Below are 18,210 nucleotides of genomic sequence, written 5' to 3'. Positions count from 1 at the left end.
TTAACATCAAGTGGGAAGCAATAAAGGAATTAATTAAGCTCATGTTACCGAAACTATAGACTAGTTCTAAGTGTTAGTAGAATAATAAATCTGCTAAGTTTATGTGTAAGTTTTGCCTTTTCAGAGGGTTTGAATTATTCACAAAGATGAGTCACACAGTAACTTCTTCTTTCTCGTTTACATTGAGAGGAAATTTAATTATTTGTATGCTATTTATGTTTCATTTATGAAATATGTTAAGTTTAATAACTGACCACTGTGATGGTTAATTTTATGTCAACTTGACCAGACCAGAGGATGCCCATTATTCTATGTGTGTCTGTGAGGTTGTTTTCCAAAAATATTAGCCTTTGAGTCAGTGAACTGAATAAAACAAACGGCCCTCCCCAATGCAAATGGGTTTCACCAGATCACTGGAGGGGCTGAAGAGAACAAAAGGGTAAAAGAAGGGTGGGTTCCTGTTGTCTCTGCCTCAGTGTTTGAACTGAATAAATATCTCCTACCGTTGGCACTTCTGGTTCTCAGTTTTCAGATATAGGCAAGAATCTACACCATCAGCTCTCCGGCTCTCACCACCTGCCTTCCTGGGTCTCCAGCTTGCAGAAGGCAGATCATATGACTTCCCAGTCTTCATAATCGGGTGAGCTGATTACTTATAATAAATCTGTTTACATATGTGTGTGCTTATGTATACACATATATTTTGTTTCTCTGTATAATCTTGACTAATACAACCATTAAACAAAATACAAATAGTCATGAATGTTCTTCTCTATGAGGTGATCCCCGTAGGCATTAAAGAATTGATCACTGCTCTCCAAAGAAATAACACTCACTCTACATCACAACATAATGTTTTGGTGCTCCAGGGATTTCTTTAAAGTAATTATCCATATGAGATAGAAAATGAAATATCGTGGTCCATTAAACTGTGTAACATGTCTCAGGGGCATGTGTCCTGTAATAGTGTAAACTCTCCATATTTTTATTAACAGAGGAACTGGCCATGGGCTCCATCCTGTGGAGTGATCCACCACTAATGTGTAGGTGGCATCAAGAAGTGAGAGTGGGAAGTATGGGGAAGGGACAAAAATGAAAACTTCACGGTAAACTCTCTTCCTCTTTTGAATATTGAAACATGTAAATACATTACTGTTACATTTTTAAAAATTTGTCTATTAGAGTTGCTCTTTTTGGCTAATTGATGTCTTAAGACATTTGCTGCCGTGGGAAAGTGTCAGCTGCTATTATAAAGTGAGTGAGGCATGTTCAGTGGCCATAGTTGAACACAGTGAGGAAATCAGCTAAGTGGAAATCTTGGGGAAAGCATTCTAGCAAGCGGAAACAACTAGAGGAAAGGTCTGCAGGACTCCCTTATTCGATGGAATTACCTTAGAGATGAGATTATGGTAAAATCCTTCCAACCTCTTATATATCTATGAGGACCCCATGCCATAAAAACCACCTCCAGATATCTAGTAGTTATAGAATGCTTTCATAACTTTGCAAATGAATTGAAGGGTATGAATTTTGCTTTATATTCTTAAGTCCTGGCATTGCCTGACGTCTTCTTCTAAATTTCCAATCAAGTGACACTAATTACCATTTAACATGTACCCAAAAGAATATTGTATGATGTGGACCACTGACATGTGGTACCTTTAAAAATTCAAGGTTAGGGGCGCCTGGGTGGCTCAGTGGGTTAGGCCTCTGCCTTCGGCTCGGGTCATGATCCCAGGGTCCTGGGATTGAGCCCCGCATCGGGCTCTCTTCTCAGCAGGGAGCCTGCTTCCCCCCTCTCTCTGCCTGCTGCTCTGCTTACTTGTGATCTCTCTCTCTGTCAAATAAATAAATAAAATCTTTAAAAAAAAAAAATTCAAGGTTACACAAAGGAAAAAGAAATGTAAAAGCAAAAGCATACATTTTTTTCCCAACTGTGTTTACTTTAACTCCTTTTTCATTTTTATATTAATCTCTTAAAGATCAACAAATGTTAATTATTTTTCTTATTAAAAACAGAACTCTTCCATAAATTAAACTGAAAACAGAAACTTCTTTCTTTGGCTATGTATCTATTTTTGTTTCTTCTATTGAGTTCTCTAGTTGTCATTGTTCTCTAATCTTTAGCCATTTAATCTCCTTTTGAAGCAGACACATCTTATTTTTCTACCCAAATATGTACAATAGAACATATGTGAACAACATGAATAGCAGCTTATTGGAGTTGGTTTTGTCACATTTCATTATCAGAAACTGTTGGCTGTAAAAATACAACTTAATTTCTACTTACATCTGTAACAGTGAGAATGAACAAGATATGCTGACCTAAAAATATCAAGAGGAAAGCATAAATGTATAAACTAAGTGGATACGTTCTTTTCTTTGGGTTGGTAAAGAATGGATTGGGAATGGAGGAGACTCTTATTTTTCTGAGATAATTACTACTAGCCTCCTCTGCTTAGTTTTTAAAGGCTCACTCCTAAACCTGCATCTCCCCTATTCGTCCATACTTTCTCTCATTTGCTCTAGGACATACTTAGATTTCCCATTTCCTGAAAGTGGACATGACTATGTATGTGGATAATGAGGAAGAAAATGAAAACACTTATGTGTGTGTCCCCCATACTGTTCTTTGTGGGTGGAGACCGGGTGGCGGAGGAAGAAGGAATCGAGGGCAAGAGATTTCCCAAGGACATGTGATCACCAGAGAGTGTCTACTATCTCTCCACCCCACAGTCATTCTTCTACATTCTCCTCTATACTCCTGGAGATAGGAAGCTGTACACATATTTTGCAAACTTCCAGACCCCCGTGTCAATTGGCTTTTTGTTAGATGGGAAGGTGGGATAAAGTGAGAAGCTTTCCGTTCCACCCTCTGGTGGGACTCCTGCAGTAAGTGACTGAGGAGCATCCATTCCTGGGTTCCTACTCACACAGTATGATTTCCCAGGCAGCGGCCTCAGGCGCAAGGTAACTGTGGCCTCTAGGCCGCCCCATTTCACTTTGGTTCTCCCTGCAGTAGGGGACGGAACTGATTCCTGCAGTTACTGAGTAAAATTATCTGTGTAAAATTATCTCTTTTTGCAACCAACCGCCTTATTAAATATCCTGCAACACTTTTGTAACCAATCCCCTTATTAAGTTTCCTCTGTTTGAAATGTCTATTTATACTCACATATATATTTTCTACAAAATACTAAGAAAAAGTGTGCATGTATGTTTATGTTAATAGCTTTCCCCATCTCTTTCTTGAGGCTTTCTCTCACTTTTAATATTTTCCAAGCATTAAAACTCCCTCTGATGTCTGGTTGCCCCAGAATTTATCACGATGCTTCTTGTTTTCTCATGATGCCCTACAGGGTCCCCAGAGTGATTAGGCCCAGATTGTCTCTCATATCAAGACAGGTATATCTTGTATATCTTGTATCTAATATTTCCAGGAACTTCGACAGCCATGAAAACTTGTGTCATTCCCCAATCTTAGCTCAAAATGACTTTCGTCCAGATGACACACTTCACCCCCTCGAGCAGATGTAGACTTCCTCATCTCTGTTCACATAGCTATGAACGTGCACTTCTACTACAGATAGTACTTATCGTGGTATACTAGAGCTGTTGGTTAATTTTTGTGGCTTTCACAATAGTCTCTGAGTTCTTTGAGATCATCTTTCTGTCACTACAGTCTCGAATGGTCCCTGGCATAGGAAAGCTCCTTTTTTTTTTTTAAATAAAGGAATGCATGTTATACCTAGAATGACGCTGGGTTTCAAGGGTTTGCAGGCATAATAATGCAAATTAACAAGTGAGTGGCAATATTAGTCCACGATTTGAAAGTGAAAAAAGTGGTTATAAGGTTAAGCAGAACATAAACTCCTCTGAGGCAGAGAATTGCCTTTCACATATCTGTATCCTCAGTTTAATATTGTGCTGAGCTAGTGCATGCATTTATGCCTGGAGGGCCATGAGAGACACTGTGAATTAAGTAGACATAGTGATGAAAGTCAGAGATTAGAAAGGATAATAAAGGACCAGGAGGGGAGAACATAGAAGCAAAATGAAGACAATTTGGCATTATTTTCTCAAGTTATCTTTTTACCCAAAGGTGTCTAAACTTACATGGTATCCTTCCCCCACACCTAGCCAGTAACCCACAACCTCTGCACTCAGCTACCATTTGTCTTAGAAGAAAGCAGTTCATTAGTCAAATGTGTAGTGATTCTTTTCCAAATTCCTGTCACTTATGTGAAACATCAACTCATGAACGTATTAAGAAGCGGTAATGGTTGAAGATCACATCACATACTGATCTTATACAATTTTTTTGTATATCTTTAGACAGCTAAACAAAGTAATTCTAGAAACTGCGGATAAAGGGAAAACTCAGTAGTAGTGGGAGTTTTAAACTCTGTGACAGGCAGTAGGGATGTAAGAGTAGGACTTTTGACTCCCTTAAATCACCTCAACCTGGGCAAAAACAGCCCTCTACCATCCTTACTCCTAGGCAAGTACACACACTCAACTCACAGCTTAAAGTGAGGAAAGTAACCCCAGACCATACTGACAACTTTGGTAATTGAAAAGAGGTAACTGATATCAACATGCCATGGCCAGAAGGGAGTGCATATAATTTTTATGGACTTTTTTCCCCCCAAGATATTACTTCTGCACCTATCATGAGAATTTCTCAAGGCACTCTATAATCCTCTATGGAGGGCAGCTTGCAAAATGTGGCAGCCAAGGACAGGAAGCAAGGTGTACAAAAAGCTGACTTTAGGGCAGAAATGTAGACTTGACCATGCTATTTTAATACCCTTTGTTTTAGAGCTCATCAAAAAATAAGTCTGCAAGTTTCAGAAGATGAGACCTCTCTGTAACAACAGAATCATAACCGCACATGTGAGTCAATGACTTAATGGGACAATCAATGGAAAGCTGAGAAACAACGAATTGTATGGTTTTGAGTCTATATACAGGTATAGACACATATTTTTTTCATCAACACATGTTGAAATTAGGGAGTTAGTTCTTCTTAGTGCATTGGCACCCTCCGGACTGTTGGGGTGGGGTGGGACACATACTTCATCTACCTCCAGTCCCACCTCCTTCAACCTTGCTCTTGGCTTGGCATTCTTGAGTTTTCCTGGAAAGGAATTTGGACCAAAGCTGCTTTGCTATTCACATGAGAGAGAGCTATTTTGAATTACAAAAATGATGATGAAAATGGTGCAGGCAACTCTGGTTTCTTTCATTTGAAAAATACATAAATTCAGTTGTAACCATGCCAATCAGAATTTCTGACTTGTAGTTAAAAGTTCATGATTCTTGAAAATCTCAAATGGAATTATTATAGAATCAATTAAGCTGATTTCATTGAGAAAAATATTTCAATGCACAAAGTCTTCGGAGAAAAAAAATGTAAAAGTAGTCTTTAAGAGTCCAGCAAGGATAGGTAGGTAAGGTAACTGAGACTAGTTATTCAGCAGATGAATGCTTTACACACATCTCAGGGCATTAAATAACCTTAATGCTGGAGGTATTTTCACTTATACTTTTAAACGATTTTATTTATTTATTTGAGAGAGAGAGAGAGCAAGCACAAGTGAGGGTGGGACAAAGGGAGAGGGAGAAGCAGGCTTTCCACCAAGCAGGGAGCCCAATGTGGGGCTTGATCCCAGGACCGTGGGATCATGACCTAATCTGAAGGCAGACACTTAACTGACTAAGCCACCCAGGCACCCCACATTCAGTATTCACAGTAAGGTTTCAGAGTTATTATTACCACTTCTTATTACCACTTCTCAGCTGTGGATTTTCTGGCTCGGAGAGGATAACTTTTGCTGTAGTCCTCTTAGGTTCCTGGCCATGGAGTGCTTTCTAAGCACCAAGCACTATAATAATGCTTTGTGTGAATTATCTTCCCTAGAACTGTGATATAGCTACAGGTTTGGGGTAAGTTTTAACATTTATTTCCTCCACTTTGTGACACTGCAAAGAAATATTTAATGCCAGACCTGTGTAAAGAATGCTAATCTCTGTGGAATTTTCCCAACCAACATTTTCATGTTTCCCTCTAATTATTTTAAATAGTAGTTACAAACCCTTCAAAGCAATTTGAGATTTTGCCCTTTCTTTTAAACAAACAAGCCAACACAAATGATAATGTTCTATAATAATGGGCAGTCATTAATTCTTATTTTCTTTCTAGGTAAATTCTGCTTATGTAATTAGTACATTGGTAAACTAGTGTGTAAGTTGTCTGCCCTGACTGCCTGAAGAAGTCAAGTTCAAGATCTTTTATTAGGTTTAATATCACCATGCTTCTTTTTCCCTCAGAACATTTATTTATATTTCTATTTTTGCATTTGTTTGTGTGATTTTTTATTTTGGGCTTTCATCTAGACTGCAGGCATTGCATGTTTATTATCCAGTGTTGAGTCCTCTGTCCCTATTATTATAATGCCTAATAACTAATAGGCTCTCATTAAATATTTGTTGGATGAATGGAAGGCTGAGTGAATAAATGGATGGGTAGATGGGTAAAGGAAGGAAGTGGACAAATGGACAGGTCATTTTGGACTTCTGGTATTCATAAATGACCTGGGATTAAACCTGGCCTTTGAAAAGGGGGTGAGAGTAAGATCTCTTATTTTTTTCCCATTAAGTGCAATGGGAGAGATTCTTCCACAATGAAGCCTCACAGTTTTCTTGTTCAACACACGTGGGTGAAGAAGGTATTGTTATATTAAGTAACACAGCTAATTAAAAGAGGAAATGAAAATCGTTCTTAGATGAAGAGAGTTCCACTTCCCCTCTGGTTTCCTTTAGTACTATACTATCCTTGAATTAGAAACTGTTTCATTGGTAAAATAAAGATCTGCATGAGGCATTAGAAGTGACAGAAACAACCACTGCATCATGATGTAGAGCTAAGGGAGACATTTTGTTGGATTACTGACTGGGAAGCAGAGTGTCCTAAAAGGAAGGACAATTTGGGCAGCTGTTCTACTCACCCCACATTCAAGACTCAGCACCCAGCTGCCCTTTAGCAGGTCTAATTCACAACTACGTGTCCCTGCCTAGCCTCTATAGAAGTGTGCATTTTCAACTTTCACCAGAACTTTCTTTCTTGAGGCCTCCACGAGGCCCCTATAACTCCATGGAGGCTTCCCTTTCTTGTGCAGCTCCTCAGTCCCCCCTTGGCTAAATTTTCCCTCTCTTCTTTTCCAGTCCTCTCCCAGATTCTTGCTCGAAGTCCTCCTTAGTTGATCTAGCAAATTAAAAAGTAACCATTGCTTTGCTTTTGCTTGTTCATCTCTCGCTTTTAAAAGGGGATTCTCCCTTAAAATGGAATGTCAGGTTTTTCCCTTGCTAGTAAGGCACAATGTTCTCCTTGAAGTCTCTTGGAACAAACAGACTGAAAATAGCTTGCAGGCCCTGGCCATACCAGCCCAGAGAGGATATTTACTTTGTCATTAGCTCTTCCTTTGAACTCACTCTCCAGCCATTCTGCTGCAATGCAGTTGCCACAGACATTTCCCCACTTCTTCCCCCTGCCCCTCTGCCTTGCCCCCCAGTGCTCCTCTTCCACTGCTCATGTTTTTCTCTTCCTAGATAATTGACCTAAAACTGTATATAGTCTAGATGAATTCTCCCAGATGAGACAAGGTAACAAAAGAGGACGTTTTAGGAAAGAATGGCCAAGAGGACCTGTGGTGCATCACTCCATTCCTGACTGATTGCCCTCCTTGCAGAGTTCCAGCCGCACAAGAGCCACACGCATTACAAAACCTGTATATTCTGCTCTTTTAGGCCTGCCTATGCTTCATGTTGGGATAAATCAGCACCACTTCTGTATGCAGAGAAGAGAATGCTCAGCTAAAACAGAACAGAGAAAAGGCAAGGCTTTTTTAAAGAAGACTCAAGAGGTAGTTATGCGAAAGACTTGGAAAAAAAGACAAATACAAAGTTCGTATTTCCAGTTGATAAGAAAGGCAGCAAGGTATGTTGAAAAGCCCAGAGTTCTGGTCTCTGTTAGTCATTAATTCCCTGGGGGAATTAATTCACTTGTGGAAGTCACAGAAACTTCCTGGGTCTCACTGTTCTTTTCAAAACGAGGAAGTCAGTTTAGATGACTTCCAAGTTATTCCCTAGATTTGAAATTCCATAACAGTAAGACAGAAGATATTATAATCTACCAAAAATGCTATAAAAAAAAAAAATGAGGCAGTGTCTGGCGGCCAAATGATAGAGTTCAAATACTGCCTGCATGTTTTTTAAATATGTAGCACTGTGGACAAATTTTAACTTCCCTAAATCTCAATCTTCTCCTATAAAATGGGGATAACAACACTATCCTTGTAATAGGGCTGTGGGTGAACAAAGAAAGATAATTCACACAAAGCATTATTATGGTGCTTCGTGCTTAGAAGGCACTCCATTGCCAGGAACCTAAAAAGGACTACAGTCTCCTCACACAAACCTCAGAAGAAAAAGAGAAAGTACATTTGTATGTATTTGCTTCATGGGTTTCAGATCTCCTCATTTGATTATTTAAAAAATCATATATTACTATGTAAAACCCAGTTAATGATATCCCTCCTCCCAAATTATCACAATTAATATGTCCGTCTAGTATAGTGGAGCTGGCGATATGGTTCTGAGGCAACAGCTAAACTCTGTCCTTCGCTGATTAACCCCTGATAGCTTCTGGGCTTCTAGGGAGCCTGCCTCGGACCCACTGTGTCTGTCACTAAAAAGAGTGTGGAATACGTGTGGCCATGGATGATCCAACTTCAGTAATTTGCAGTCTTAACTATTCTCTAAGACTGATCTGTCCTTAAAAAGGGAAAGCACTCCAGGACCACAGAGCTTTGGTTTCCATGGCAACAGCATAGGTCAATAGCTGCAGTCACACCTTCGCCAGCCTTGATTGCTCCTGGCAATTTACCATCTTCTGGGCTTCCTTTTGTTTGAGTCTCTCTCGTTTGCTTAATTCCCTTCTCTATTGGGAGAATCACAAAATGCAAAGCTACAGGAGCTGAATTTAAATTAAAAGCTATGGGAGCCTTAATAAAGCACTGGAGAGTGCTGCTAATTTTGTAACTCACAGACATGTGCTTCTTGAAATCAATTCCTCCTATATCCTGAATCTCAGCATCGTGCTTCCCATATTCTGCTGCAGCTGGGAGATTCTTGCACTACCCTATGGTTTGGGGAAAAATCAGTGTCATCTCTGCCTTCCAAGATGGTATTCTGATATTGTGGGTATCTGCTTTGTTAAGATAAGGTCCAAACTCCTCTTACTGTCATACAAAGCCCTGTGTCATCTGACCTTTGCTCATAAGTACTAACTTCCTCTTGCCCCTCCCCATTTACACTTAGACTTAAACAGCATTTCTCTTCTTTCGGGTTCTTGAACATACCCTATCCTCTGGGTCCTCCCACATGCTGTCCCTTCTTTGCAACATTATTCCCTCAGCCTCTTTCCCTGGTTATCTCTCTTCTCTCTTTTTAAGGTTTATTTATTTATTTGAGAGAGAGAAAGAAGAGAGAGAGCAGGGGGAGTGGCAGAGGGAGAGGGGAGAGAGAATCCCAAGCAGAATCCATGCTGAGCACAGAACCTGGTGCAGGGCTCAATCCCATGACCTGAGATCAGGGCCCTGAGATCATGACCTGAACTCAAAACAAGAGTCAGACAATTAACCAACTGTGCCACCCAGGCACCTCTGCCTGGCTATCTCCTGACTGTCTATTAGGTCTTAATTTAGGTGTTACCTTCTGCACGGAAGCTTCCTTAAGCCCAAGCCTAGGTAGTCTTTCATTATCCTTGACGGGTTTCCCTCTTATAACATTCTCACCACACATACTGTGCAAGCCCACTGAATGCAGTCTGACTCTACCTCTTCCTTCCACCAATACCACTGCTGAATTTCTAGGTTCAGTATTTGATACACCCTAGACACTTACTAAATATTTGTTTCGTGTCTGAAATCACTTTATTCTACTAAGATCATTAAAGTCACTTGTTATCAATTTCATGATCTTGATGTTCTGTAACTTCCTTTCTATACAACTGTAAACATCTAACGGAAGGTGCTTTTATTCAAGATATATTGGCAATCTTCCTATCTTTCATATGAACATCAGTAGATAGCCATTCACTTGAAGTGGAAAAATTCTAAAATTCCTGGTCTGTGAGGCATTTTTTAAATCTAGTCCATTAAACACTGATTTTTAGGTCCAGCTCAATGTAGTTATCCTTAGAAGACCGAAAAATAAATAACAAAACAAAAATATGGAAGTAAATTAAATAAGTAGAACCACTGAGCCATGAAACCTGGAGTAATCAGACCAGTCCATTAGCATAAGGCCTAGTAGGTCTGGACCCCTTCTTGCTGCTACACAGACATTGTAATGTTTCAGAGATGATCACTTAGAAGTCAGGAAAAGAGAAGGAAAGACACACGGTTTTCCAAATGTTACACCACTCTCAGACTTCAGTAACGGGACTGTCTGAGCCATGCATTGAAGAAACAGCTATTTCTGTACATGGTACACTGATACTATGATAGTTTGAGGTTAGTGTTTTTGACACTGGGACATTTTGAACTATCAGCTTTTGAAATTATTAGCAAGCAATGGCGCAATGGACATCCTCCCTGCACATCTGTGCCTTCTTTTATCCCATCATTAACGATGTCTCTATTTCTGAGTGAAGTCCAAACCCTGACCTTATCCATCAATTTGGCCCATGCCAAATTTCAGATGTCTAAAGGACATGACACAGACAAGTATTAAATGGTGAGCTATGTGGGTGAAATGCTTCCAAAAGACATCAGGGCAGGAAAGTTCATATATAAAACATCAACATCACCTAGAGAAAGAGTGTTGGGTAAAGGAGCTGAGAGCCAAGGAAAGAATCATGGAGAACAAGAATGAGTATACAAGAGAAATGAAACCTGTAAAGGAGCATTAGAAAATAAGAGTGAGCAAGAACACCATGCTGCAAAAGGGACCACACAAGGTGAGCACTGAAAAATCGATATTGGACTTAGCATTCTCTGAATTTTACAAACCACCTACTTACTGTGGCTTAGAATAGTGATTAAAAATGTGGAAACAGGCATAATCTCCCCTCATTTCTTTTCCTTCTGCTTCATGAGGCCCAATGTTCTGATCTCCCCAGGGGCCAAAGCACCTGGTCTACTCTGTTCTCATTCTACCTGATGAGGCACTACCTCGCTCCAATGATTTGGGATCACAGAGACAAATCTTGCTTGTATTAAATGCCAAAGAAGTCTTATGACATTTAATTTACATAAAAGTGTTTCCTGATATAACCTTGCGTGTTGGTAATGCTCAAAATACTATATGTAACTCTTCCCATTATGTCATTTTCTGAAGTATTTCAGTAATTTCACTACAAGTGTTAAAAAAAAAACACCTTATGAATTTGATTAGCAAACATAATTAAGCATATCTTATAAGCAAAGTACTGGTGATCAAGCAGGAAGTAAGACAAGAATGTTTCTTTCATGGAGTTACATTCTAGGTATAGAGAAGAGATTAAAATCACACACTAACATTTACCAGGTAATGGTAAGTGCTATGATGGAAACTAAGCAGGGTTAAAAAGAGTCAGAGAGTAAAAGTGCGGGTTGTTTCAGACTGGTTTGTCAGCTCTGCGTCGGTGCCATTTCATCAGGGAGCTAAATGAGATGAGAAGTTCACAAAGTCAATCTTCTGGGGAAGGGGAACCAAGGTTGAGAGAATGTAATATCCTCAAACTGAGCAGGTTTGAGGCCTGGCAAAGAGGCTAATGATTGCATAAATAACTTCCACGACGAGGTTATGTGTGATTGCTGACCTTTTTACTAGTAGCCAATCATCCGCACATGACCAGGATATAAGGGCAGATCACTTCTGTCTACTTTTTATATCATTATCATTCAGAGTAATCAAAAACCCCTAGAGCTTCAACTACCACCACTATTCAGATATATCCCAAAGTATATTTCATCCGTGATCTCTCTTCTCAGCTGTAATCCTTACTTTCTAACAATCTGCTGAACCCTCTAACCTGAATATTCTGCTCTCATTTCATTCTCAGCCTACCAAAAAAGCCCAATACACACATATGGGACTTTCTAATGGAGAGAAAGGGGGTAGGGATAGAAAAACAACTGAAATAACTGACAAATTTACAAATTTGATGAAAACTATAAAATCGTAAATCTAAGAAAGCTTTAAAAAATGCCAAACATAAAAATATGGAAAAAGACCATACCAAAGTACATTGTAATAAATTTCTGAGAAATGCTGATGAAGAGAAAAAATCTTGGAATCTGTTAGAGGACAAAAACATATATACAGAAAATCGGTGATAAGAATAACACTGGGGGCACCTGGGTGGCTCAGTGGGTTAAAGCCTCTGCCTTCAGCTCAGGTCGTGATCCCAGGATCCTGGGATAGAGCCCCGCATCGGGCTCTCTTCTCAGTGGGAAGTCTGCTTCTCTTCCTCTCTCTCTCTCTGCCTGCCTCCCTGCCTACTTGTGATCTCTGTCTGTCAAATAAATAAATAAAATCTTAAAAAAAAAAAAAAGAATAACATTGAATTTATTATTAGATAAAAATACAGTCTGGAAGACAGTGGAACAGTATGTTTACCGCTGATCTAGAATTCTATACCCAGTAAAAACATATTCCAAAAATGAAATGAAATCAAAATTCTTTCAGATATGTAAATGATGAAAGAACTCAGCTATAGCAGCTTTTCACTGTAGGAATTGTTAAAAATCCTTCCAACAGAAGGAATATGATATCATGTGGAAAGATTGATCTAGAAGAATGAACATTAGCAATGGTAACTACAATGATAAGTAAGTGGGTAAATAGTAAAGACTCTTACCATTTAAACTTCTTTAAAAGACAACTGACTGTTTAAACAAAAATAAGACCAAAGTATTGTGAATTCATAACATATACAAAGGTAAAATGTATGAGAAATACAGCACCAAGGCTTAGAGGAGAACAATGGAAGATGACTTTTGTAAGGTTCTTATACTATACATGAAGTGATACATAATCTGAATGTGAACTATGACAGTTAAAGATGTATAATATAAATTCAAATGCAACCACTAAAACCCTCATAGGGTTAGAGCTAATAAGCCAACAAGGGAATAAAATTAAATTATTTTTAAAACCCAATTATTCCAATAGAAGGAAGAATGAGAAGAAAAGGGAAAACAAGGAACATATGGGACAAATAGAAAGTAAATGGCAAGATGTCATATTTAATGCCATATTAGGGGAGGAGTCAAGATGGCAGAGGAGTGGCAGGCTGAGACGACATCAGGTAGCAGGAGATCAGCTAGATAGTTTATCAAACCATTCCAAACACCTACAAATCCAACAGGGGATCGAAGAGAAGAACAGCAATTCTAGAAACAGAAAATCGACCACTTTCTGAAAGGTAGGACCAGCGGAGAAGTGAATCCAAAGCAACCGGGAAGATAGACTGCAGGGGGAGGGGCCGGCTCCCGGCAAGAGGCAGAGCAACGGAGCACAAAATCAGAACTTTTAAAAGTCTGCTCCACTGTGGGACATCACTCCAGAGGCTAGCTGGAATGAAGCCCTGCTGGGGACAGTGTGGTGTCAGGTCCCGCAGGGTCACAGAAGGATTAGGGATATCTGAGTGTCGCAGAGCTCACAGGTATTAGAGCAGGGAAGCTGGCTACAGAGACAGAGCTGAGGGTTTATCTTAAACTCGGAGTTATCTTAAGCTGTGATCTGTGGCACAGTCAGGCCACTGCTCTTTGAACACGGACCCCACAATATCCGGGAAGACCCCCCCCTGGAAGAGCGCAGAGATCTGCAGGGTTTGGAGACTCCAGGCAGGGCTGTGCGCCAGAGACAGAGACGCTTGGTCAGAGGTTGGGTGAACTTGGAGCGCGGCTGGAGGCCAGGGAGACGGGAGTGATTGAGCGCTTTTCTCCGAGGGCACAGTGAGGAGTGAGGCCCTGAGCTCTCAGCTCCTCCGGGCCGGAGATCGGGAGGCCTCCATTTTCATTCCCATTCTCCAGAACTCGACAGAAAGCATTCAGGGAACAAAAGCTCCCAAAAGCGAACAGATTACTTAGCCCGGATCCCTACAGAGGGTGTTGCAATTCCGCCTTGGGCAAAGACGCTTGAGAATCACTACAACAGGCCCCTCTGCCAGAAGATCAGCAAGAAATCCAGCCAAGACCAAGTTCACTTACCAAGGAGAACAGTGAATTCCAGAGGAGGAGAAAGCAAAGCATGGAATTCGTGGCTTTCTCCCCATGATTCTTTAGTCTTGTAAAGTTAATTAAAATTTTTTAATTTTATTTTTTTCTTATGCTAAAATTTTATTAACTTTTCATCTTTTAATGTTTTTTTAAACTTTTTCATCTTTTAATGTTTTTAACTAGTTTAACAATACCTTTCATTAAAAAATCTTTTTGAACCTTCATTATTATAGTCATATTTTATCCTTCATTGTATCTAACTTTATCTTTTGTATACACATAGGGATTTTTCTTCTAAAAAAAATTGGGATACAACTTCTTCTAATAGATCAAAATATACCATAAATTTAGCACAGGGCTTTGTTCTAGTCTCCAGCCTGAGCAAATTCTCTCTAATTTTTTTCTTTATTCTCCCAAACAATTTATCTTATCAACTCCTTTTTTTTAGAAATTAAAAATTTTTTTTTTCATCTTTATAGTCATATACCATCCCTTCATCTTGTTTACCCTTATTTTGTGTGTCTATGTATGTACATTGTATATATATATTTTTTAATTTTTTCTTTCTTTAAAATTTTGGGAGGTAGTTTCTTCTAAGAGACCAAAATAGTCCCCATATTAAGTGGGTGACTCTGTTCTATTCACCAGTCTGATATATATATATTCTTTTTTATATTTTTCTATATTTTTTTTCTTTTTTTAATTTTTTTTTCTGAACTTTTTACCCCCTTTCTTTCCCCCACGATTTGGGGTCACATTTTCCTGGGGTCCTTGCCACCCTTTTAGTATTTAATTCTCTCCTTCATATATTCTTATCTGGATAAAATGACAAGGCAGAAAAACTCACCACAAAAAAAAAAAAAAAAAAAAAAAGAAGAGGCAGTACCAAAGTCTACAGACCTAATCAATATGGACATTAGTAATATGTCAGATCTAGAGTTCAGAATGACAAATCTCAAGGTGCTAGCTGGGCTTGAAAAAGGATGGAAGATATTAGAGAAACCCTGTCTGGAGAAATAAAAGGCCCTTCTGGAGAAATAAAAGAACTAAAATCTAACCAAGCTGAAATCAAAAAAGTTATTAATGAGCTGCAATAAAAAAATGGAGGCTCTTACTGCTAGGATAAAAGAGGCAGAAGAGAGAATTAATGATATACAAGACAAAATGATGGAGAATAAACAAGCTGAGCAAGAGAGAGACAAACAACTACTGGACCATGAGGGTAAAATTCGAGAGGTAAGATGAAACAACATTAGAATAACTGGGATTCCAGAAGAAGAAGAAAGAGACAGGGGAACAGAAGATATATTGGAGAGAATAATTGTAGAGAATTTCCCTAATATGGCAAAGGGAACAAGCATCAAAATCCAGCAAGTGCAGAGAACCCCCCTCAAAATCAATAAGAATAGGTCCACACCCCATCATCTAATAGTAAAATTTACAAGTCTTAGTGACAAAGAGAAACTCCTGAAAGCTGCCAGGGACAAGAAGTCTGTAACATACAATGGTAAAAATATTCGATTGGCAGCGGACTTATCACAGAGACCCGGCAGGCGAGAAAGAACTGGCATGACATATTCAGAGCACTAAATGAGAAAAACATGGAGCCAAGAATACTATATACAGCTAGGTTATCAGTGAAAATAGAAGGAGAGATAAAAAGCTTCCAGGACAAACAAAAACTAAAAGAATTTGCAAACACCAAACCAGCCCTACAGGACATATTGAAAGGGGTCCTCTAAGCAAAGAGAGAGCCTAAAAGTAGTAGACCAGAAAGGAGCAGAGACAATATACAGTAATAGTCACCTTACAGGCAACACAATGGCACTAAATTCCTATCTCTCAATAGTTACCCTGAATGTAAATGGGCAAAATGCCCCCAATCAAAAGACACAGGGCATCAGAATGGATAAAAAACCAAAACCCATCAAATCTGTCTACAAGAAACCCATTTTAGACCCAAAGACACCTCCAGATTTAAAGTGAGGGGGTGGAAAACAATTTAGCATGGTAATGGACATCAAAAGAAAGCTGGGGTGACAATCCTTATATCAGAGCAATTAGATTTTAAGCCAAAGACTATAATAAGAGATGAGGAAGGACATTATAACATACTGAAAGGGTCTGTCCATCAAGAAGACCTAACAATTTTAAATATCTATGCCCCTAACATGGGAGCAGCCAACTGTATAAACAAATAAATAACAAAGTCAAAGAAACACATCAACAATAATACAGTAATAGTAGGGGACTTTAACACTCCCCTCATTGAAATGGACAGATCATCCAAGCAAAAGATCAACAAGGAAATAAAGGTCTTAAATGACACACTGGACCAGATGGACCTCACAAATATATTCAGAACATTCCATCCCAAAGCAACAGAATTCAGATTCTTCTCTAGTGCACATGGAACATTCTCCAGAATAGATCACACCCTGGGTCATAAATCAGGACTCAACCGGTATCAAAAGATTGGGATCTTTCCCTGTATATTTTCAGACCACAATGCTCTGAAGCTAGAACTCAATCACAAGAGGAAAGTTGGAAAGAACCCAAATACATGGAGGCTAAAGAGCATCCCTCTAAAGAATGAATGGGTCAACCAGGAAATTAAAGAAGAATTGAAAAAATTCATGGAAACAACTGATAATGAAAACACAATAGTTCAAAATCTGTGGGACACAACAAAGGCAGTCCTGAGAGGAAAATATGTAGCAATACAAGCCTTTCTCAAGAAACAAGGTCTCAAATACACAACCTAACCCTACACCTAAAGATGCTGGAGCAAGAACAGCAAAGAAAGCCTAAACCCAGCAGGAGAAGAGAAATAATAAAGGTCAGAGCAGAAATCAATGAAATAGAAACAAACAAATAAACAAAAAACAAACAAACAAAAAACCAACAGTAGAACAAATCAATGAAACTAGGAGCTGGTTCTTTGAAAGAATTAATAAGATTTATAAACCCCTGGCCAAACTGATCAAAAAGAAAAGAGAAAGGACCCAAATGAATAAAATCATGAATGAAAGAGGCGAGATCACAACCAATACCCAAGAAATACACATTATGAGCAACTATAAGCCAGCAAATTTGACAATCTGGAAGAAATGGATGCATTCCTAGAGACATAAAAACTACCAAATCTGAACCAGGAAGAAACAGAAAATCTGAGAGACCCATAACCAGGAAGGAGATTGAAGCAGTCATCAAAAATCTCCCAATAAAAAACAGCCCAGGACCAGATGGCTTTCCAGGGGAATTCTACCAAACATTTAAAGAAGAATTAATTCCTATTCTCCTGAAACTGTTCTAAAAAATAGAAATGAAAGGAAAACTTCCAAACTCATTTTATGAGACCTGCATTACCTTGATCCCAAAACCAGACAAAGATCCCATCAAAAAAGAGAACTGCAGACCAATATCCTTGATGAACATGGATGCGAAAATTCTCACCAAAATACTAACCAATACTAACAGTATATTAAAAGGATTGTTCACCACGACAAGTGGGATTTATTCCAGGGCTACAAGGTTGGTTCAACATCTGCAAATCAATTAATGTGATACAATACATTAATAAAAGAAAGAACAAGAACTATATGATACTCTCAAAAGATGCTGAAAAAGCATTTGACAAAGTACAGCATCATCTCTTGATCAAAACTCTTCACGGTGTAGGGATACAGGGTACATACCTCAATATCATCAAAGCCATCTATGAAAAACCCACAGTGAATATCATTCTCAATGGGGAAAATCTGAGAGCTTTTCCGCTAAGGTCAAGAACATGGCAGGGATGTCCATTATCACCACTGCTATTCAACATAGTACTAGAAGTCCTAGCCTCAGCAATCAGACAACAAAAAGAAATTAAAGGCATCCAAATTGGCAAAGAAGAAGTCAAACTATCACTCTTTGCAGATGATATGATACTTTT

At 38.9% G+C, this 18,210-nt stretch overlaps 1 long non-coding RNA gene across 4 annotated transcripts in view; it reads left to right on the top strand.

Moving 5' to 3' along the window:
• The first annotated feature begins 448 nt into the window (after positions 1-448).
• The window catches only part of LOC111156950, a 27,269-nt gene continuing 9,507 nt past the window's right edge, over positions 449-18,210 (top strand). Inside the window, exons 1-3 of one of the 4 annotated variants that reach the window (XR_002641263.1) lie at positions 449-640; positions 4,823-4,896; positions 7,810-7,999. This is a non-coding gene — a long non-coding RNA (uncharacterized LOC111156950). Of the gene's footprint in view, positions 641-995; positions 1,107-4,822; positions 4,897-7,809; positions 8,000-18,210 lie in introns of all 4 variants that reach the window. The other 3 variants (XR_002641262.1, XR_002641261.1, XR_002641264.1) reach the window with 3 other exon arrangements.

The sequence above is a fragment of the Enhydra lutris genome, unplaced genomic scaffold, assembly GCF_002288905.1.
Source record: "Enhydra lutris kenyoni isolate GAN:26980312 unplaced genomic scaffold, ASM228890v2 scaffoldscaffold50, whole genome shotgun sequence".
Classification (NCBI taxonomy): Eukaryota; Metazoa; Chordata; class Mammalia; order Carnivora; family Mustelidae; genus Enhydra; species Enhydra lutris.
This window is presented reverse-complemented; position numbering and strand designations above follow the sequence as displayed.